Genomic DNA, 6,777 nt, shown 5'->3' on the forward strand with positions numbered 1-6,777 from the left:
TCGGGGTAGGGGTAGCCAGGTGGAAATCATGGCCAGCTGTAGAAAAATACTTATTGAAATTCTCAATTATCGTGGTGACAGTGTTTCTTAGCCTCAGTGCAGTGGGCATCTGGGAGGTGCTCTTATTCTCCATGGACTTTACAGTGTCCCAGAAGTTTTTAGATTTTTTTGTGCTACAGGATTAAATTTCCTTCCAGGATACCTGGACCAGGTCGATTAGAAAGGCCTGCTCGCTGAATTGTTTTAGGGAGCGTTTGACAGTGATGAGGGGTGGTCTTTTGACCGCAGACCCATTACGGACGCAGGCATTGAGGCAGTGATCGCTGAGATCCTTGTTGAAGACCGCAGAGGTGTTTTTGGAAAGCAGGTTGGTTAGGATGATATCTATGAGGGTGCCCGTGTTTACGGATTTGGGGTTGTACCTGGTGGTTCATTGATCATTTGTGTGAGATTGAGGGCATCAAGCTTAGATTGTAGGATGGCCGGGGAGTTAAGCATGTCCCAGTTTAGGTCACCTAACAGCACAAGCTCTGAAGATAGATGGGGGGCAATCAATTCACATATGGTGTCCAGGGCACAGCTGGGGGCAAAATGTGGTCTATAGCAAGTAGCAACAGTGAGAGACTTGTTTCTAGATAGGTAGATTTTTAAAAGTAGAAGCTCAAATAATTTGGGCACAGACCTGGATAGGAAAACAGAATTATGCAGGCTATCTCTGCAGTTGATTGCAATTCCGCCCCCTTTGGCAATTCTATCTTGTCGGAAAATGTTATAGTTAGGGATGGAAATGTCAGGGTTTTTGGTGGCCTTCATAAGCCACGATTCAGCCACGGCTAGGACATTCGTGTTGGCAGAGTGTGCTAATGCAGGGAATAAAACACACTTAGGGAGGAGGCTTCTAATGTTAACCAAGGCTTTTACTGTTACAGAAGACAACAAATGAGAGCACCTGGGGAATGGGAGTGGAGCTAGGCACTGCAGGGCCTGGATTAACCTCTCCATCACCAGAAGAACAGAAGAGGAGTAGGATAAGGGTATGGCTAAAGGCTATAAGAACTGGTCGTCTAGTACGTTTGGAGCAGAGAGCAAAAGGAGCAGGTTTCTGGGTGCGGTAGAATATATTAAAGCATTATATACAGACAAAGGTATGGTAGGATGTGAATACAGTGGAGGTAAACCTAAGCATTGAGTGACGATGAGAGAGGTATTGTCTCTGGAGCCACCATTTAAACCAGGTGAGGTCACCGTATGTGTGGGAGGTGGAACAAAAGGGTTAGCTAAGGCATATTGATTAGGGCTCTGCAGTGAAATAAGACAATAAACACTGACCAAATCAGCAATGGACAAGGCATACTGACATTAGGGAGAGGCATGGGTAGCCGAGTGACCATAGGGGTCCAGTGAGTAGCTAGGCGAGTTGGAGGCACTGCGATTCAGACAGATAGCGGGCTGGGGCTAGCAGGCTAGCAGAAGGGCATTAGAGGGACGTCTCGACGGAAGATGTCTGTTGTAGCCCCCCTGTGCGTTTACGTTGGCAAACCAGTCGTGATGGATCAGCAGGGCTCCGTGTCGTAAAAGGGTGCAGGCCAATTGGCAAAATTGGTATAGTAGCCCAAGAAATTGGCTGATGGACCTCTTCAGCTAACAGTCCGATATGCTCTAGACAGCTAGCGGGCCGCTGCTAGCAGGCTAGCAGCTGGGCATTCAGGGTACGTCGCGAAGGAGGAGCCTGTTGAAAAAAAACTTCTGTTGGGGGTTCCGGTTCTAAAGTAAAGAAAATAGCAGATCCATACCACATTGGGTGAGGTGGGTTGCAGGAGAGTATGTTGAAGTTGAGGTTAAGAAAAATATTTGTAAAATATTTGTGAAGAAAAAATATATGAAATTGATTTTTTTACGGTACAAGACAAGACTAAGACAAAGACACCTGACTGCTATGCCATCTTGAATTATATTTCATGGCCTTTTTTGTAGGGGTTGATGCATTTTTCATGAGGGCAAATCAAGTCTGAAATGTAAAAATAGAAATAACAAACTTTAGAAGCCTTTCTAAAACTCAAATGCACTACAAGTTTGCAGTTCCTGCTGTGCAAGAAAATTATCAGCAACAAAAGAGTGATTACATTAAGTTCCTACATGTCTACTATACTGCAGGTAACAGATGGTGGTTTTTATTCAACACAAGTCACCTGGCTGGTGTGGTGGGGCATCCCAGTGTGACAGCACAGTGCATGCAGCGTGGCCTTTCTGAACACAGTGCCACATGTTTTCCATGTGGAGGCTGGTGACAATAAAATAACTGAGAAGCAGCAGCTGGTTCACACACTACTGAAGTGAGAGGTTTTGAAGGAATGGGAGAGTTTCTTGAACACATCCAATCCAAATCGATTGCAGACTTTAGTTATCAAGCTTTTGAGTGTCTAATGTTGTCTAACGCTTTGACAGTGTCTCTTTTTTTCTTCCTCTTATGTATATTTAACTAGGCAAGTCAGTTAAGAACAAATTGTTATTTACAATGACGGCCTACCAAAAGACAAAAGGCCTCCTGCGGAGACGGGTTTGCAATAAAAAAAATAAAAAACTAGGACAAAACATACCGACAAGAGAGACACCACAACACCACATAAAGAGAAACCTAAGACGCATAAAGAGAAACCTGTCTTAATCCCGCATGTGAAATTAGACAGGGGAACTTTGTCCGTCCTGTCTTTCCAGACAATCTAATAAAAGCACACCTTTGTTTGGACCATCTTTATCAGATCTCTAATTTTCCTCACTTGGCAACACATGACAACACAGCATGGTAGCAACACAACATGACAGCAGCACAAAACATAGTACAAACATTATTGGGCACAGACAACCGCACAAAGGGCAAGAAGGTAGAGATAAGGACAGTGTACCGTCTAGCCATACTCTCAATTACTTGTATGAGGTGACTACCTCAAACTCTAAACCCTCAATCACACTGGTGGAGAGAGGGGCATTCTTATTACCGAACCACATAACCATTGTTTTGGAGGTGTTCAGAACAAGGTGAAGGGCAGAGAAAGCTTGTTTGACACAAAGAAAGCTTCCTCAGCGTGATAACATTGAATGTTTGCTTATTTGTCTCATTGCAGCCAGCAAGACTATTACCATATGGCTTTCTCAATGAGATTAACTCCTAGGTAGGGTGTCCATGGAACTAATCCATTCCATTGTGTCAGACTATCCCCGTCTCTCGCTCTCTCTCTCTCGCTCTCTCGCTCTCTTTCAGGGAGGACATCCCACAAATCACTTTTACTTAATCTGGGATTAAGTGATGCAGCTATTTCTTTGGCCTGTTGTCTGACTTTGATTCAGTGCCCTGCTCTGTTGGCTGGGAGAGAGAAAGACCTTTTGTACACCGTACAAGGGGTAGGCAACTAGATTCAGCCATGGGATGATTTTTGTCCAAGGGGATTGTCGGGGGGGGGGGGGCAGAACATAATTATAATAATTTGTACACTGCAAATTGACCACAAGTAAACACATAAATAGATTGTATAAGCGGTATAACAATAATTTCATACCTTGATTACATTGAGATACGATCACATATTGTGTTTGTATTTATTAAGGATCCCCATTAGTTGCTGCCATGGCAGCAGCTACTCTTCCTGGGGTCTAGCAGCATTAAGACAGTTATATACAGTTTAAAATATGACATGATATCACATTTCATAACACTTTCCCCAAAACATTTAGTGTGTTCCCTCAGGCCACAATTCCACTATCATATTTACAACACAACATCCATGTGTGCACGTGTGTAGAGTGTGTATCTTATCATGTGTATGTATGTCAGTGCCTGGGTCTGTCTCTTCACGGTCCCTGCTGATCCATAAGGTGTATTTTTTATCTGTTTTTTTTATTCTACTGATTGCATCACTTACCTGATGTGGAATGGAGTTTCATGTAGCCATGGCTCTATGTAGTTCATCTCGCCAATGAAAAAAATCATTGAAGTAATTGGTTATGTTAGTGGGTTTTGTGATGAGTGAGCCATCTGATTCAATGAATGATGGAGCTGAGTTTGCCTTTTTGCCCAAAATGTCATTTAAGGTGCTCCAAAGCTTTGTACTATCAATCTTTATGTCATGTTGGGGCGGCAGGGTAGCCTAGTGGTTAGGGCGTTGGACTAGTAACCGCAAGGTTGCAAGTTCAAACCCCCGAGCTGACAAGGTACAAATCTGTTGTTCTGCCCCTGAACAGGCAGTTAACCCACTGTTCCTAGGCCGTCATTGAAAATAAGAATTTGTTCTTAACTGACTTTCCTGGTTAAATAAAGGTTAAAAAAAATGTATCTTTGTTTCATAGTGTAGTTTCTTCTTTTTATTCAGTTTAGTCACATGAGATCTCAATTTGCAGTAGCAAATCGGTTGAGCAGCCAGACTTATTTGCCATTCCTTTTGCCTCATCCGTTTCAACTAAACCATTTTTGTTAGTGGATGCATGCAAATTAGTAACTGGAATAAGCAATTTCATAAATGAGTCAAGAGCAGCATTTGGTTTCTCCTCATTACACACCACAGACCAACAAATATGATTTACATCAACGACATAGGAATCACTACAAAACTTATTGTATGACGCTCTTATACATTATATTAGGCCCAGCCGTTCGAACTTTGGTTTTCCTAGATATGGCTACTATATTGTGATCACTACATCCGATGGATTTGGATACTGTTTTGAAGTACATTTCTGCAGCATTAGTAAAGATGTGATCAATACATGCTGTTTGTAACTACCCTGGCAGATTGACTGATAACCTGAACCAGGTTGCAGGCACTAGTTACAGTTTGGTTTGAAGATTTCTCTTGAGTGACAGCCTGATGAAAGCCAGTCAATATTTAAATCACCCAGAAAATATATCTCTCTGTTGATATCACATACATTATCAAAGATTTCACACATGTTACGCAGATACTGACTGTTAGCACTTGGTGGTCTATAGCAGATTCTGACCAGAATGGGCTTTAGGTGAGGCAGATGAACCTGTAGCCATATTACAGATCCTCTCTAAGTTTAACAGGAATGTGGTTCTGAATATAAACAGCCACACCTCCTCCTTTGGCATTTCTGTATTTTCTGTAGATGTTATAACCATGTATTGCTACCACGCTTTCATCAAAGGTATTATCTAAATGAGTTTCAGAGATTGTCATATGAATATCATCTGTTACTAGCAAGTTATTGATTTCATGAACCTTGCATCTTAAGATACATCTGTTAACTTAGACTTTGGTACTTTTCTGGGATACTTGATTGTTTTCATTGCTTTACTGGGAAGTTTAGCAGAAGTAGACATGCTCATGTTATTTATGTTAGTGCAGGGTACGCTGCACACAGTGGACTTCCTACTACAGTGCCTTGTGAAAGTATTCACCCCCTTCGCATTTTTCCTATTTTGTTGCCTTGTAACCTGGAATTAAAATAGATTTTTGGGGGGTGGGTTCCTGGGTTCCTGCTGGTGTACAGAAATCTTTAAGTCACACCACAGATTCTCAATTGGATTGAGGTCTGGGCTTTGACTAGGCCATTCCAAGACATTTAAATATTTCCCCTTAAACCACTCGAGTGTTGCTTTAGCAGTATGCTTAGGGTCTGTCGCATCTGCTCCTGCCACGCCCTCTCGTGTTCATCCAGTTTCTCCTTGACCTGCAGCCACTCACCCCGTACTCTCACCCTCTCTCTTTGTGTGTGTGATTGTGTGGGTGGAGACAGGTGTGCTGGAGTCAGAGCAGATCCCCACCAGCTGGAATCCGTTCCAAAATCAAGAACTCTAAAAAAACTCAGTCCTGCCACTTCCACTCTGCCAGATCGTAATCTCTGCTCAGTCAGTTTATGCTTCTAGCTATTTGTTTTTATTCAAGATCCTGTTACCCTGCTGTGCCTTTTTCCCTGTCTGATGCTGTTTATCCTCTCCACTGCAGTTTTGCCATTCTGAATCTGGTCCCTGTCTCCTGTTTCACGTCTCACCACCCTGCTACACTGTTCTGGATTCGGCACACTACTACTCCCTTGGATTCAAGTCCGAACCTGCTTACCCTGTCCCAATTCCGTTCACTCCAACCTCAGCCTCCTCATCTGGTTTCCTACATCCCACCTGAGCTTCCCCTGGCCTGCACTCCATCTCTCCCTGTTTTGCAATAAATACCTTGGTTAATTCATCCCAGTTTCCTCGTCTGAGTCTGCTCTTGGGTTCCCTGTGCCACTCCACCTAACAGGGTCATTGTCCTGCTGGAAGGTGAACATCTGTCCCAGTCTCAAATCTCTGGAAGGCTTTGCAGCTTCTTCAGGGTTATTTTTGGTCTCTTTGTTGCCTTTCTGATTAATGCCCTCCTTGCCTAGTCCGTGAGATTTGGTGGGCGGCCCTCTCTTGGCAGATATTTCATATGTTTTTTTTATAACCCAACCCTGATATGTACTTCTCCACAACTTTGTCCCTGACCTGTTTGGAGAGCTCCTTGGTCTTCATGGTGCCGCTTGCTCGGTGGAGCCCCTTGCTTAGTGGTGTTGCAGACTCTGGGGCCTTTCAGAACAGGTGTATATATACTGAGATCATGTGACAGATCATGTGACACTTAGATTGCACACAGGTGGACTTTATTTAATTAATTATGTGAATTCTGAAGGTAATTGGTTGCACCAGATCTTATTTAGGGGCTTCATAGCAAAGGGGGTGAAAAAAAACACACTCACAGGCCGGATTTGACGGCCGCCTGTTGCCACCCCTGCCGTAAACGCATC

Source organism: Oncorhynchus gorbuscha, linkage group LG07, assembly GCF_021184085.1.
Source record: "Oncorhynchus gorbuscha isolate QuinsamMale2020 ecotype Even-year linkage group LG07, OgorEven_v1.0, whole genome shotgun sequence".
Taxonomy (NCBI): Eukaryota; Metazoa; Chordata; class Actinopteri; order Salmoniformes; family Salmonidae; genus Oncorhynchus; species Oncorhynchus gorbuscha.